Source organism: Tupaia chinensis, unplaced genomic scaffold, assembly GCF_000334495.1.
Source record: "Tupaia chinensis unplaced genomic scaffold, TupChi_1.0 Scaffold000288_2, whole genome shotgun sequence".
NCBI classification, from domain to species: Eukaryota; Metazoa; Chordata; class Mammalia; order Scandentia; family Tupaiidae; genus Tupaia; species Tupaia belangeri.
In genome coordinates, this window is record NW_006159773.1 from 2,293,320 (window position 1) to 2,308,883 (window position 15,564).

The window sequence follows — 15,564 nt, forward strand, 5'->3', positions numbered from 1 at the left end:
GGTCAGAGTTTAGTTCAACAGGGGATGCGCTCAGGGGTCCTCCTAGGAGACTTTCATAAACGGGTCCGGGCTCGGACGGGCGCTGTCCGCGGTGCTGAAACTCACGATCTAGGGCAGCTGGGCTTGGGAAGGTAGGGGGAACGAGGAAGGGGGCGGCTGTAGAGAGGGCTAGGCTTCAAAGAGCACCCCTTTGACCCGCAGGAGTGAATCTTCTGTCGAAACCCAAAGGGCCAGTCCTTAAGTCCTCTTCCTAACGATCTCCCAAACTGATTCCCCTGAGCCTGGAAAAGAGCCACAAATTGAAGACCTCACCCTCTCTGCCCACCCGCCCTCCAGCTATTTCAGCCTTTTCTTCCCCGAGGAGAGCTACTTCCTCTGCCTCCTCCTGTCTCTGACTTTGCTCTCTTCTGTCCAGGGTCCGGGTAGTTTGGGGGGCTGGGGGTGGGGGGACTCCTTTACACAGGCAGAGAGGAGTCACCACAAGCAACCGTCTAAGTTTGTTTTGGCCACATCCCAGCTGCTGTCGGAATCTTGAGGCACAGTCTGCAAACACACATACACACTCACACACACGCCCGCACGGAGCAGCCGGCCCCGGGTACACACCGCTGCGGCTCAGGCAGCGCAAAGTTGGTGGCGCGTTTCCGTCTAGGCGCTCCTACCTTCCCTGCGTTTCACAGGTGAGCCGGGCGTTGCCGCCTCTCTGCAGAGGGATGTGTCCGGGGCTTTTTCTGGAGGTTTCCTTCCCGTCTCTTTTCTGTTCCCACTCTCTTTTTTCTCCTCTCTCCTCTTTCTCCTCAGTCTCTCAACGAACTTGGGCTCCGAGTTTCTCCACCCCAGAGCCCGGAGTGGGATTTTATAGCCTCGACCCTCTTCAGAAAGCACGCAGCATTTGCCTAATAAGCTGACGCTCTCTTGACAGCTCGATTGCGTGCTGCCTCTGCTCCTGCATAAATCATAGGGCCCTGCCAAGGAGCGAGGGGCAGAATTTTGCTATCTCAACACTGAATCTCACATCCAATTATATCAACAGATATTTATCGCCTCCTTGGTGACGTCAACGAGCCCTAAAATGGAAGGGCTTCTTATGACTTGTCCATTGACAAAAATTCTTGAATGAGATTTCCCGAGTGTGAAAACACACTGACCTCTTACTATGAAAGGCCAAATATGGGGTCGAAAAGAGACAGCGAATGGGAACGGAGAGAGGAGAAGGGGAAGTAAAGCAGGTCTGCCAGTGCAGGCCTGCTGAGAATACAACAGCTTGCTGGGGGCTCTGCATCCCCCTTGTTCCTCCTAACCTCTCAGACAACACCTCAGCATCTGAAAATACCCCGTTGCTAGAGACAGGAGTGCCACCACCCCCCTGCCTGAAAGAGAGCAAAGAACGAGGAGATGAGTGTGCAAGGACATTCAGCTTTTAAGCTTCTGTCTGCCTTTTTCTCTTAAGACCAGGTAAAAGAATGAAGGGTTTGTAGAGGAAGACTATTAAGTGTCTTGAAAAGCAGTACAAGTTTTCTAAATGATAACAAAAGCTACTCCTGTGATGAAGATGTGCAAACGGGTCAGTCAGAGATGCAGCAAAGATTTCAGGCTCTCTCTCAGTCCTCCTTCAGAATCTGCAATCAATTGTGGACTTTCCTTTTTATTCTCAAATTAAAGAGAAGGCCAGTGAGGGGTACATGAATCAAATAATCTTTACTTAGTCTACTAGATGCAAACTCAATGAGAGAAGACTTCCCGTTCTATGTTGGGGGAAAGCTTAAACTGCTTAATAACGGACTGAATTCATCAGTTGCATGTTTTCATTGATGGACACTGAGTCTGTGAAAAGTTAATCTCATTCATTTCACCTCCAAATACTATCAGCATCCATAATAGGATCTTTATCAGGAATATCCAGGTTGTTATTTTTTTATTATTTCTTTTTCTAAATTCAAACGCACTGCAGATGAGCCTGATAAATTGATGCTCTTTGGCACTACCGCAGAATGGAATGCTAAGCCTATACAATCACACTCACATTTTGAATTCAATTGACATTATCATATAGGTGGGAGGCAGTTACCTCTAATTCTGCAATACAAAATGCTGTTCCAAACTCTGGTGTCTGTGACTCAGTTCAGCTTCCAGATAACCACCAGAGTTGTTTATCAGACATTTCCTGTTCCTCATTTCTTGTTACCTCTGCAGCTTCCTTTGTAGCTAACATGACAAATGATGCAATGCATATTTCAACTCCTATTTGGGTCTATAATCCACAACTGCTCTTAGAAACAAAAGGAAGATAGAAAGAAAAATGCCGAGAGTTTCCTGAGAAATCAGCCCGTAGTTAGATCATTGCACTATGGAATTTACTTTAGACATATGAGAATGAAGAAAGAAATGTGTCTAATGGGAAAGAAGTGAGCTGTTACATAATTACAGAAAGTGATCACACTTCTGGAAGGAAACTGTTTTACACTGGTAAGGAAGCATACAGAACTATAGTTTTTTACTATGGGTTTCGTTTTTTTAAGTTGGAATGGATGTCAACATTTCGGCTTACCTTTCCTTGTGACCCCTTCTCTGTTCCCACTGGCAGATCTCAGGTTAGAAAAACCACTTTTGCAGGTGAAAAGTAGACTTGAAAGGGGAAGTTGCAGGTAAATGAATGCAGAAGAGGAACTAGGAAAGACATATGTCCATGAACTTAGCTGAGGAGGCCTGGGAGTTTCCTCCAAAAAAGACACAGAGCAAGTTTTGGACTCTGATTAGCCCCAGCCCCTTCAGATCTCCCTCCCATTAGGCCATCTGAGGAATGTAGTTTTAGCTCTCTTGTCACTGTTGAGTCCTTGCTGGGAGGTTTTCCTGGAGTAAGACGTTGGTGAGGCCCAAGCAGCTCCCACTGAGGGTGACGAACAAAAGTCCTGGACCCCAGAGAAAAAGGGGCTGTGCAGAACATCCCTCACTCACTACAATTTATTCCAAAGTTAGATCTCCTTAAACTACTGAGCATTCATTCATGAAGAGATTACCTGGTTTAAAAAGAGAACCAGAGCGGTTAAGTGACTTACCTATAGTCACGGCTAGTTAATGCTAAAGTCAGAACCAGAACCTAGTTCTTTGATTTCTAACTCAAACTGCTTTTATATTATAAAAGTACCCTTTTATAACATGAACATGAACAAACTGAGGTGAGAGGATGACGTTAAATAGAGCCATAGTCACACACCAACGCTATGGCTTCTTCTCTTATATCGATAAATCTCCTAAGGCGCAAGAATTCAGAGATTCTCCATGCATGCTGATGCACGCCCCTGGCACCTGCTTTCAAATCTCTGTGTGCACACACTGCAGCTTCCCTTCCAGCTGAACCTTGTAATTATGGTAGGAGGCTTTTAAATGCATTGCCAACCTGAAATGTGTGCATTTTGTTTTTCCACCATAGGTGTCCTTTGAGCAAAGTGATCTTTTGGTAAACTGTGAAAGGTTTTTGCAATAATAATACAGACGTGACTGGAGAAATAACATACACAGATCATTTATATTTTCTTTGGATATTAAACTAAAAAGTCAGGTCCATAAAACTTGCCATTAATAAGTCTGATCTTACATGTAGAGGAAACGTCTAGGAAAAAAATGATTGAAGAACCAGTTAAAATCCTTTTGTAACCTAGAAACAATCCATGAAACATGGGCATGAAAACAGGATCAATTCATATGTGAGAGCTTCAAAAAGTTCATGGAAAGTAAGTATTACTACCAAAATAGAAAAAAGAAAAATAAACTATGTATACTTTTTCGAATTATTTTTTCCAGAAATAAACTTGTACTTTAATCCTATTTTCCCTCAAACTTTTTGAAGTATCCTCATACAGTAGATAATATTTTTGAATAGCAACGTAACTACAGTATAGTTAAATAATATACAGTGTGGTTAAAATGAATAGACAATTGAATAAAGACATGTATCAAAAAAAAAATAGGTAACTGCTTTGCATATTTCTGCCACCTGTATCTCCTGTACCTTTGCATGCCTGCTAGCAGAGCTCATGGCAAACGAAGATAGTCTCTGTGTGCTCTTTGAAATGTTCACGGAAATGAATCTATCATCTCCAAAGATGGCTTTCAAAAATGCTTAGGATGGACAGGTGGTTTTGTAACTGTTCATAACTGTGCTTTAGATAGACTAATAACAACTTTCTGCTTCCACGGGAGGGCTAGGCAAAGGCTCTCAAAACACACAACTGTCTAACTGCTTCACCCATAGCAATAACTTTTAGAAGTCTCTTTTGATTTGCAAAGCTATACATCCTCCTTGTAGAGAAACTGGGGGAAAAAACTGAAACCATACAAATATAAGATTCTCAGAATCCTAGAATCTGAAGAGAATCTCAATTAATGCCTTGTTGTTTCACTTGAGTATTTTTCCTGAGGTCATACATTTTATGTGTTGAGGAAACACTGTTTTTAATTGTGAATCTCTCCTTTAAAACCTTTTTTTTTTTTGAGAGAGAGAGAGAATTTTTTTGCTATAGGGCACATGCACTCACCAGAGAGACAAAGAGACAGAAGGTGAGAAACCACCCCTTGAGAAGATGGCTACACTGCAATCCCTTCTCCTCCAGTCTTCTCTTGGGATTTTGGGCACACATGCATACGCATCAAGCATGAGTTTTAAGCCACCAGGTCCAGGTCTCGAACCACAATCCACTATGTTGGAATCCAGTGATATAACCATTATGCCATCTCCTGGTCCTAACACCTTATTATTTTAAAACTTAAATTAGTTTAGGGGCTCATCATGGTTGTACAAGTGGTAAAGCAATACTGTGGGAAGTTGAGGCCACACAGGAGGACCAAGTTCAGATCCTGAGCCAACTTAAAACAGTATGTGCAGGTAATACTGGCTAACAGGAGGCCAAGGCAGAAGATCACAATGGCAAGACCTTGTCCAAAACATACAAAACCTCTCTCTTTCTCTCTCTCTCCCTCCTTCTCCTGCCTTTTCTCTCTTTCTCTCATTGGAGAAAAACAAAGAAATTAAGAGAGTAGATTTAAAGTGTTTTTACCACAAAAATGGTAAGTATGTGAAGTAACAGATACATGTCACAATGAATATATATGTTAAAATATACTGTACCATACTATATATAATTTTTATAGATTTATGTTAATTAATTAATTGAAAAGCCATTTGTTGAGGGAGTCTTTCCCAGATTCCTAGATTGGGTTTGGGACCTGTCCTTTATGTTCTCCTAACATCATGGATGTCCTCCACCATAAAGCTCACATGTTGTTATAATTACTGGTATAATATGTAGCTTTCTTGCTGGACTGTAAATTGTTTGGCAGGGCCTTGATTGTCTTTGCAAGTGGCTATATCCATTTCTACTGCCCCAAACATTGTAGATTCCCGATAAGTCCATCAAATGAACGAAATATAGAAAATATTTTGAATGAAGTATTAAAAATTTATAACTAAAATTTTTATAATCTATTTTTCTAACTTAAAATTTTATCTTGGGGCCAGCAGACGGCGGAGTGGTTAAGGCACTAGACTCCCACAGAGCCAACTGGGATTCAAGTCCCAGACCTAGTGGTTTCAAACTCACACCAAGCGTGTGTGTGTGTGTGTGTGTGTGTGTGCCCAAAATCCCAAGAAGAAAATGGAAAAGAAGGGATAGCAGCATGGCCATTACCCTGGGGGCGTGGCCATGCCCCCCACGAGGTGATTTCTCACTCTCTCTGTCTCTGTCTCTTCATTGTTGATTACCATACTAATGTCCCACCATTTTTTTTCCTTCTTTTACATCTTCCTTTGCACCTCGCACTTCTAAGGATACAGCCACAGAATTATTTCCTCATCCTTCAGACACAAGCAATATCTCTTACATCTCTAGACTGTGAGACGACAATATTAGAATACCTTCAGCTGTCCATACATGCTCCTGCACCTTGAGCTCGTCTTTCTCCTCTATAGGTTTACTTACAAATGGTCAGCATTGACTTTTCTTTATAATCATAGCGAAGCCTTCTTTTCTTTAATTATAGGTTGATTCTAAAAGGTGAAAATCCATATAGTTTTTAAAGTATTGACTATCTAAAAATTATTCACTACAGAACAAGATCATAGACTCTGATCATGTTTCCATTCTTACTTTGTTTTATTTTCTAAAATTGCCAATTGTCATTTTTATATTCCCAGTTTGGTTGATTCTTTGCTTAGTTTTCTGAAATCACTAACTTTTAATTCCAGTTCCTTTTTTTTTTTCAGATTTTTAATCATGATAAGTAATCTATCAAGCCCTTCCTCTCATCAAGACCTCTCTCTTTCAGCCCTTTAAACCTGCTACTTTACTTTCTCAATCTGATGCACAGCTGTTCCCAAACTTCTCATTTCTGTTTTTCACAGATTAAATTCACTGTCCAGGATCACACGATTGATTTTGTCTTGATTTATGCACTTACTTTGCTAAAGCATATCCTCAGATAACTTTCTAAGAAAAGATGTATAGTAGGTACATTTTCTGAGCTCTTGCATTTCTGAAAACAGCTTCCTTTTGCATAGATAATTACATTACTGTTTCTAAAACTATTAAACATACCTTTTTCTCCAGAACTTTTAGGACTGTTTCCTTGTGTTGTATTATCCACTGCTGTTAAGATATTCAGTATCAATCCAGTTCTCATATTTATAGGACTGCTTATGTTTTTATTTTTTCCATTTATTCTTGAGTCTCTCCTCTTGGTTCTAAAATTTGCAATACCGTATTCCTGACTTTTACAGCAGCTTCCTCTGCCCTTTCCTTCAGGAACCACCGCATCTTCTCACTCTCCTCCTTCCAGCCCTTCATGGACCCTTTATAGCTGCCTCTTCTGCCTTACTTCCTCAGACACCACTCAGTCTTTTCAGCTCTCCTCATTTTGGAAGTTTGTTAAACTCTCTCACTTGCTTATATTCCCTGTCCTGTTCCTCATTTGGGATTTATATTATCATTTTATTGGGTTCTCAGAGGGGAGAGACGTAATCACACATTTGGGGAAGACCCCTATGAATGCAGTGGGAGAGTGGATTCTGGAGGTAAAGAGGTGGAAAAATAAGCGATGGTCTTTGGATAATGGGCATTAGACCTCCAAAGGATTAGTGTCACAGGCCTGGGACAGCAGGAGCTGGAGAGGCAGTGACAGTGTCCAAGGAGTCCATAACATCTACCTGTGCCCAGGTTGCAGTGGGGACAGGACTTCCTCTCAGTTCCCCACAAGTCAACAATCCTTTCAGCATCTAAAGCCATCACTGGATGACTTGTCTCCTTTTCTCAGAAAGTGGCAAGGACTTTGTTACCTGTCCTTCTATTTTTCCAGAAGTTAAGAAGAAACAGGCTCTGGCCCTGGGGAGATGACTCAGGACATCAGAAAGGGGCACGTTTCTGCTTCCCTAACAAGCCCCGTCTTGATAGACATGACTGACCTTTCTATTTACATCATAATACATCGAATTTTCTGTTTTAGGCTCCAGATAATGGATGGAGGGCAAATTCAGGACGTGTGTGAACTTTCTGTCATGAAGGGCAATTTGCAGGAACTAATCATCTTACAATAGTTGGTCATAAGAAAGAAATCCATCAACCAGACATCCTAAACAGGTATTTATATTCATGAACATTACTTGACTCTGAAGAAATTGTTTCCAAAGAACCCTCTTAGGAACGTTACTGGTGTTACTGAAAGGGGGACAGGGGAGTTAAAGAAAAGTTAAATACATTTTTTTATTGCAGAATTGTTTAGTGCTTTAAAATTTTTATTCTGCAGTATAAGTATAAATCCTCAAGTCTTAACATTTCCTAGACTTATGTGACCAAAGAGCATGTTTATCATGGGATTAATTGGGAAATATAACAAGCCCCAAATTAAAATAATATGATATATAATATAAGGCATCTTTATGCCTTGAGCTATACTTTTTTTTTTGCCATTCAATGTTTAAGTCCATCATTAGAGTTACTAATAATTTTCTACCACTCCTAAGAGCAAATTTAAATGGCACATTTTGCCCTTGAATAGAGGGTCTAAGACTATGGATATAACTCTGTTTTCAGCTTCTGAAGATTACCTACCCTGGGAAGCGTTGCCTTAGAGCAAGGACCTGCCAGTTCCTCACTACTACCCATGGATGGTCCAGTCTGCACACATCCTGGTCAGGGAAAGGTGTTATTTAGTGCAGTGGAAATCTATGGACCTGTTTGAAAAGAAGCCTTGTCTTTGAATGTGAAAAGGCAGATGTGTCCTAAACCAAGCTGATTGCAACAGGTAAAGCTGTTTTTTTCATAAAAGAAATTCAGTTATTCAAGGGGCAGCAAAGTCAGTAACGTTGCAGGGCTGGACAGAGACTATGGGCAGCCAACACTCAAGAGCTGTGAATTTGGAAGATGTTGTTACCATTTGTGGGTTCAGGCCTTTTGTTAAAGTTGGAACATGATCTTCTAATCTTTAGGCTTCTCATATCTCTCCATGGAAAATGTGGTATTAGCTTCCATTATGAGAACTACAGTTACTTTTTATTTTTTTGCTACAAGGTGTGTGTGCTCACCTGAGAGACAGAGAGAGAGAAAGAGAGAAATCATACCCCTAGAGGGAATGCCATGCCACAATCCCCTCTCCTTCACTCTCCTCTTGGGATTTTGGGCATGCATGCATGTGCACATGCACCCAGTATGTTTCAAGCTACTGATCCAGGACTTGAACCTCTGTGGGCCCTGTGGGAGTCCAGTGCCTTAACCACTACACTACCTGCTGGCCTGCTGTAGTTACTTTTTTTCACGTGTGTGCCTTTCTGTCTGTCTCCTAGCTTGACTGGGAGTTTAACTCTTATTTTTCTGTAGTCCATGAATTCTAATACACTGCTTCACATGGCAAGTATGTGCTCTTGAAGACTGCCTACGTGAGTTCTACTTAGGAGAAAGGCTACCAATTCAAGGGCATCTCATAAGTGTGAGAGCTGGACCGGTGACTTGAAAACCACACATATATATATGCACATGTGCCCACATAAGTGTCACGTAAGTGTCAAGATCCTTAAAGTATGGTTACGGGAAACCTTGTCTGGGAAAGAAAAGATGTCTGATTTGCCACATTCATTCTTCTTTTTTGCATACATTTTAGAAGTAAATTGAGCAACAGTGTTCCCAGGATAACAGAAAAGACTTAATAGCCTCAAGCAGCAGTTAAGTTTAATGCTTCTATTCAAGTTAAGTTAAATATAGATACATATTTGAGCCTCACCTTATTTTCTAACTTGTTTTTTGTGTGTGTGCTTTAACTCTTAAAGACTGTGAAATTCTGCCATGTGCAAATGTACTTTTATCTTCCCAGGAAAACATTAAGTGCAATAATTAAATTTAAAAAAAAATTTGAATAGAGAAATACAATTATTTAAGCTGATAGATTTCTTCTGTAAGAAGCATTATTCTGCCTTTTGAAGTAGAACAGTGCTATGGACTGAATGTTATATGTTGAAGCCTAATTCTCAGTGTGATGGGATTCGAAAGTTGGACCTTTGGAAGATAATCAGGCCATGAGGGTGGAGATCCCGTGAATTGGATGTGTGCCTTTATAAGGGGAAACACAGGGCTGGCCCTGTAGCCTGGTAGTTAAGGGAGCTATGTCCCATATGGCTGACCACAGTTTGAGTCTTAGCCCTGGGTGCATGCCCAAAATTCCAAGAGGATAGAGAAATGGAGGAGAGGGGGTTGCCATGTCCCATTAGGGAGTATTTTCTCTGTTTTTCTGTCACGCTCTGGTGAGCACACACACTCTCTAGCAATTAAAAAGAGAGAGAAAGAAAGATAAAACTTCTCGTGTCTCTTTCTCTCAGCCATGTGAGGTTGCAGTGAGAAGACATATCCATTTGCAAACCAAGAAGAGGGTCTTCACTGGACCCTGAACCTTGACACATCTCTAGCACTTTGATCTTAGACTTCCTGGCCTCCAGAACTGAGAGAAATAAATGTTTGTTAAAACCACCTGTTTCATAGTATTCTGGTATAGCAGCCCACTGACTAAGACAAATAGCACACAGTCTTGTTTATAATGGAATTTGCTCTATTACCTTTACTTGACAATTTCATTATAAACAAAACTTTTCAAAGCAGTTTTGCAACACTTCTCCATGGGGACTGCAGTAGACTTCTGAGTATGACAATTGTCAGACTATCTACTTTCTAGCTAGTCATTTAAATTTTCCAAATTTATTTATTTATTTATTTGCCGAACCAATATAGGATGTAAGTCTTAAGGGTTGTGGAATTATAAATAAGGTAATAGATCTAGAGCTTAGAATTTAATAAGAAGCTTTGCAATACTTTGCAACATTAGTCATTGTTGTTGTTGGGGTGAAGTTGTGTTATTGTTGCTGCTAAAGGTAGCCATTCTATCAAACCTGAGGTCCTCAAAGTCTAGCACTCTGTACTCAGTACTTATAAAGCTCAATACATGTTTATTCACAAAATAAAAGAACAAGATAAATGCAATTATTAAATTTTTCTTCTAATTACAGAGGCTTTTCAGCCACCCAGGTGATTTTTTTTTTCACTTCTTCAATTAGCAGACTTTATTTTCTTTTTTTCCAGAAGATGTATGCACTGGCATAAGAGAGACAAAAACAGAAAGAGGGGGAAAGTAATAAAGCACACAACGCCCCCCTCACACACACAAGTGAGGAATGATCACACTGCAGTCCCTTCTCCTCCATTTCTCACTCTCTTTGGGATTTGGGGCACACATGCATATACCCATGGGTGGTTTTCAAGCCACTAGTCTGATTCTTAAGCCATGCAGATAGCCATGTACATGATCCAGTCACTTTAACTGCTACCAGTTGGCCCAATAGACTTTATTTTTGAAGAATAGTTTTAGATTTACAGAAAAAAACAGCATAAGTTATAGGGTTCCCTAATATACTCTTTATTCTCAACCCTACCTTGCATTGGTGTAGTACCTTTGCTACAACTGATGAACCAATATTGACATATTATTAACTGAAGTCCATTGTTTATATTAGGGTTCACCCCAGGTATTGTATCTTCTATGAGATTTAATAAATGCCTAACATCATATATCCCCCATTATAGTATCATATAGACTGGTTTTACTGTCCTAAAACAAACAAAACCCTACACTACACCTATTCATCCCTCCCACCCCCTGGCAGTTAATCCTTTTACTGTCTCTACAGTTTTGCTTTTTTCTGGAATGGCATGTAGTTGGAATCATGCAGTATGTACCCCTTCTGGCTGGCTTCTTTCACTTGTGCAATACATACTTCAGGTTCCTCCATATCTATTCAAAGAAAAACATAGTTTTAGTTAGGAATAATACCATTTGGAGTTGGAAATGATCTGTTTGGCTAATGCATCTCTACTTAGTAAATGTCGGCTCACTTAAGGACTATTTTCATGTGGAAAGCTCTATTCTTAGCCTAATCATTGATTTAACTAGAAGCAGGTGCACTCACAGGGGGAAATTCAGCATCTTAGAAACAGTTAAAAATGCTTGGTGGACCAGCAGGTGGTATGGAGGTTAAAGTTGCTGGATCCCATATGGCCTACTGCATGGTTTGAGTCCTGGACATAGCAGCTTGAAAATCACACTAGATGTACGTGTGTACATGCCCAAAATCCTGAGAGGAGAATGAAGGAAAACAGATTGCAGCATGGCCATTCCCTTTGGGGAGCACTTTCTCACTTTTTCTCTGTCTTTCTCTCCCTGGTGAGTATACACACCCTATAGCAAACTTAAACAATAAAAATATAAAATAAAAACAAAACACTTAGCAACTAGGTGTTCATGATAATGCACTGCTAATTAAAAGTAAAAGGCAAGAATATATGTGTATCTTTTTTATTCCAAGGTTGGTCAGTCCATTATTTTCTGGCAGGAGCCTCCATTGCCCCAAGGTTTGCTGTGGACATGTCAGATTACCCAATTTGACATGGATGGCTACTATTCTAAGCTGACTGGGAATTCTTTTTCCTCCCTCAGCTTGATTGCTGCTGGGTGACCTTACTGTCCTACCACCTTAGTCTCTGCTACAAGGTCAGATGATGGAAAATAATTGTTCGTTATATAGTAAATTTTAAAACTCCCCTTTTACTCATCTTATCTGTCTCTCTGAATCAACCCCTAGAGGATCCTTCCTTTTTCCAGCCGAAGGGAGGAGGTGGGGACAGCATAGGTACAGCTGCCTTCCAGCTCTCCCAGGAGGCCAGCCCCAGACTAACGAGCCTCTTCCGAACTTAATTTCCTTCATAATTTTGTGTTCGTCCTGTTCCACCAGATATTCGGAGATATAGTTTCTTTTTCAGGCTTTCAGCCTTCCTTAGCTTTTTAAAGTTTACACCTTTCAAGCACTTATAAACAGTATGTCACTCCACTGGTCTTAATTTAGAAAATGCACAAGTATATTTATTTGGCTCTTTGAGTGTTTTCATAAAAGCCACCTTCCTGGGCCCTTGAACTTTTCATAGGTTTTCTCTGTGGGGGAGAAAGGGAAAAAAGAAGGCTCTTCATCTAGCCGCCAGTCCTAGACCACTATTGTGTTGCTAACAAAAATGCCTGAACCAGGTGGTTTATAAAGAATAGAAATGTATCTGGTTTACAGTTCTATTGGCTGGAAACTCCAAAGGTATAGAGTTAGCATCAGGCCAGTTACATCCCAACATGGCCGACAGAGGCAGAGAAGAGGCTGGCGCATGTGGAGGTACAGAAAGACCTGGAGGCAGCCATCTTTCTTACATGATAACCGGCTCTGATGGGAATTAACTCACTTTCACAAAAGGTAGAACTTGCTCCATCTTGTAAGACAGCATTAATCCATTTATGAGAGTGATGCCTCCATGGTCCAAATGCCGCATACTAGATAGACCTCATCTCTTAAAGGTCTCATCACCTCTCAGAGCCATTAAGCTGGGACCAAATTCCCAAACTGTACTGCTGGGGAACAAACCTTTATCTCAACTACAGCATTGCCTCAGGCTGGGTGATTTGTGTCTGACCATGAGGTGGCTCCTGATCGCTGAGCCTGGTTCCACTGGGACACCCCCCCCCACACACACACACACAGCTGTCCTCTGGTGCAAAGTGAGACTGCACCAAGTCTCCATCACATCCCAAAAGCAGTGTAGGGACCGCGGCATCCATTCTGACTCTCCTTAATACTTAGCCTTTTGGAGACAAAGAAGGACCAAGACTAAATCCTTTTTAGACTAAGTAGTCTTTGAAAGACTAAGACTGGCAGACTATGAATTAGGACTAAGAATAAACGCAGAATAGTTGAGAATTGGTCTTGGGTTTTCGATAGAACACGAAAATGCTAATCATGGTTTTAGGTTTTGTGTGTGCATGTGTGTGTGTGTGTGTGTGTGTGTGTGTGTGTGTGTGTGTTTCATGTTTATTTATTTCATAAGAGTAAGAAACTGAGAGACAGCACCTTCAACAGGACCCTCATGCTGAGATCAACCCCAGCCTGAGCCAGGATGGGTCACTGGAACATGTGCACAAAGAGGTCCTGAGATCCAAACCCAGGACCTTCCTGTATGGGTCCATTTCTGTTGTCACTGCACCACTGCCTGGCTCCACCAACCATGTTTGTATCTGCTGAAGTTTATCAGAAATCTGAAGGGAGCTAAAATGGGCTGAGCAAGTTTTTATTGAAACATTTCCTCTGGGAACTTTGGGACACTGCAGCTTCCACCCTTTTGGTCAAGAAAAGTACAATTATGAATTCCCTGTATATGCTTCTTTTAGAAGCCTTACTTAACTCAATCCTGAAATTCAGCTATGAAGTAGAAATTATTACACCGATTCCATAAACGAAGAAGTAGGGACCAGCAGTTAGCTATGTCGCTCTACTCCCACGTAGTTGACCGTGGTTTGCATCCCGGACCCGGTGGCTTAAAACTCATGCCAGGCGCATGTGCGTGCGTGCCCAAGATCCCAAGAGGAGAATGGAAGAGAAGTGATTGCGGCGTGGCCATCGCACCTGGGGGGTGATTTCTCACTTTCTATCTCTCTGTCTCTCTCTGTCTGTATGGCGAGCGCACACGCCCTATAGCAAAAACCTCTCCAAGAAAAAAGAAGTAGAAGCTCAGAATGGGTAAGTTACATAGCCAAATCTCCCAGCTGGTATGTGGAAGGGTGCTGAGATTCCTTTCCCCTTGTTCCTCTTTCTCTTGCTCCCCTCCTCCACAGATCTCCCAGGAGTACCCAGGGTGGGCAACGTTATCAGATTGGAAGGAACAGACCCATGTGTATGCTAGGTTCGCAGGTTGTCTCTTTCATGTGTATGTTGTTCAAACTGACTCGGGTCAGTGGGAGCATCTCTGGAAACGTATCCAAGATCACACACAGTCATTTCACTGCAACTGGCTTTTCCTCTTTAATTTTAATCCTCACACCTCTTCTTTGCAAACCTTGAACACCCCAGTCTGTCTATCCTTAGTGGTCATTCCCAGGAGCAGTGGTTACAACCTACTCACAAATGTACTTATGCAGAACCTCAAAATAAATTCCAACCTCTTCCATTTCTGGGCCTTGAAAAGATTTGTATAGTTTCTCATTTTATAATGGATGTTGTAAGTTGATGCTTACGTTTCACACCTGTTTCTAAATTAATATTTGCTGTATAGTCCTGCTAATTAATATGTACATTTGCCAAAATTTTAAATCAGCTACTTGAAATGGGAGGAAGGCAGAAAGCAACTTGCAAATTCTGTGCATAATGAAGTAAGGAACAAGCTCACATAATGAAGACAAACAATTATGCAACATTTGCATGATCCTTTTTCTTACAACACAAGACAGGACACAGGAGCTGATCGGCATTCTGCCTTTACTGTGAGTCTTGCTTCTTATTTCTTCATCATCTGGTAGGATTCTCAAAGCCAAGTGCAGTTCATGGGGTTTTATTAAAGTTTTCTTCCAGGCAGCTGCGATTACCCTGCCTAATTCTGCCAGATACAGGTGATTCTGTTTCTGTGACAGTCCCTGCAGGTGAGTCCTTCGGCTGATAACATCTATATTCAGAGAAAAGCCCCAATTAGGGCTCTGACCACTGAACTCCAACCAATTAGAGAGCACTGAGAACAATTCTTATTCATCCTCAAAATACTTACTGAGCATCTACTATGTCTCACGCTCTGTGCTAGATGCCGGAGATAAAAATGAACAAGTAAAGTCCCTGCTGTCCTTGAGGCATTCATTGTTCATGTCATAAACACCATTTATGGGGGGCACTCTGTAGGTACAGAGAACGGAATATACCTCTGACAGGGGGAAAGAAGAAGGTGTTGAGAAGAGCTCTACAGGGAACCAGCAGTTAGCATAATGGCTATGTCGCTGGACTCCCATGTAGTCGACCGCAGTTCACGTCCCGGACCCGGTGGCTTAAAACTCATGCCGGGAGTATGTGCAAGCGTGCCCAAGATCCCGAGAGGAGAATGGAGGAGAAGGGATTGTGGTGTGACCATCCCCCCTGGGGGGTGATTTCTCGCTTTCTGTCTCTCTGTCTGTCTGTCTGGTGAGCAC

At 41.5% G+C, this 15,564-nt stretch overlaps 1 protein-coding gene across 2 annotated transcripts in view; it reads right to left on the reverse strand.

Annotated features, from left to right (window-relative positions):
- Positions 1-15,564, reverse strand: part of CRH (corticotropin releasing hormone) — a 99,256-nt gene that overhangs the window by 758 nt on the left and 82,934 nt on the right. The window contains exon 1 of one of the 2 annotated variants that reach the window (XM_006150445.2): positions 663-972. The exons of the other annotated variant lie outside the window; for it this stretch is intronic. The gene's annotated coding sequence lies outside the window, so the exon portion shown is untranslated. Of the gene's footprint in view, positions 1-662; positions 973-15,564 lie in introns of those variants that run through there. 2 annotated transcript variants of the gene reach the window in all.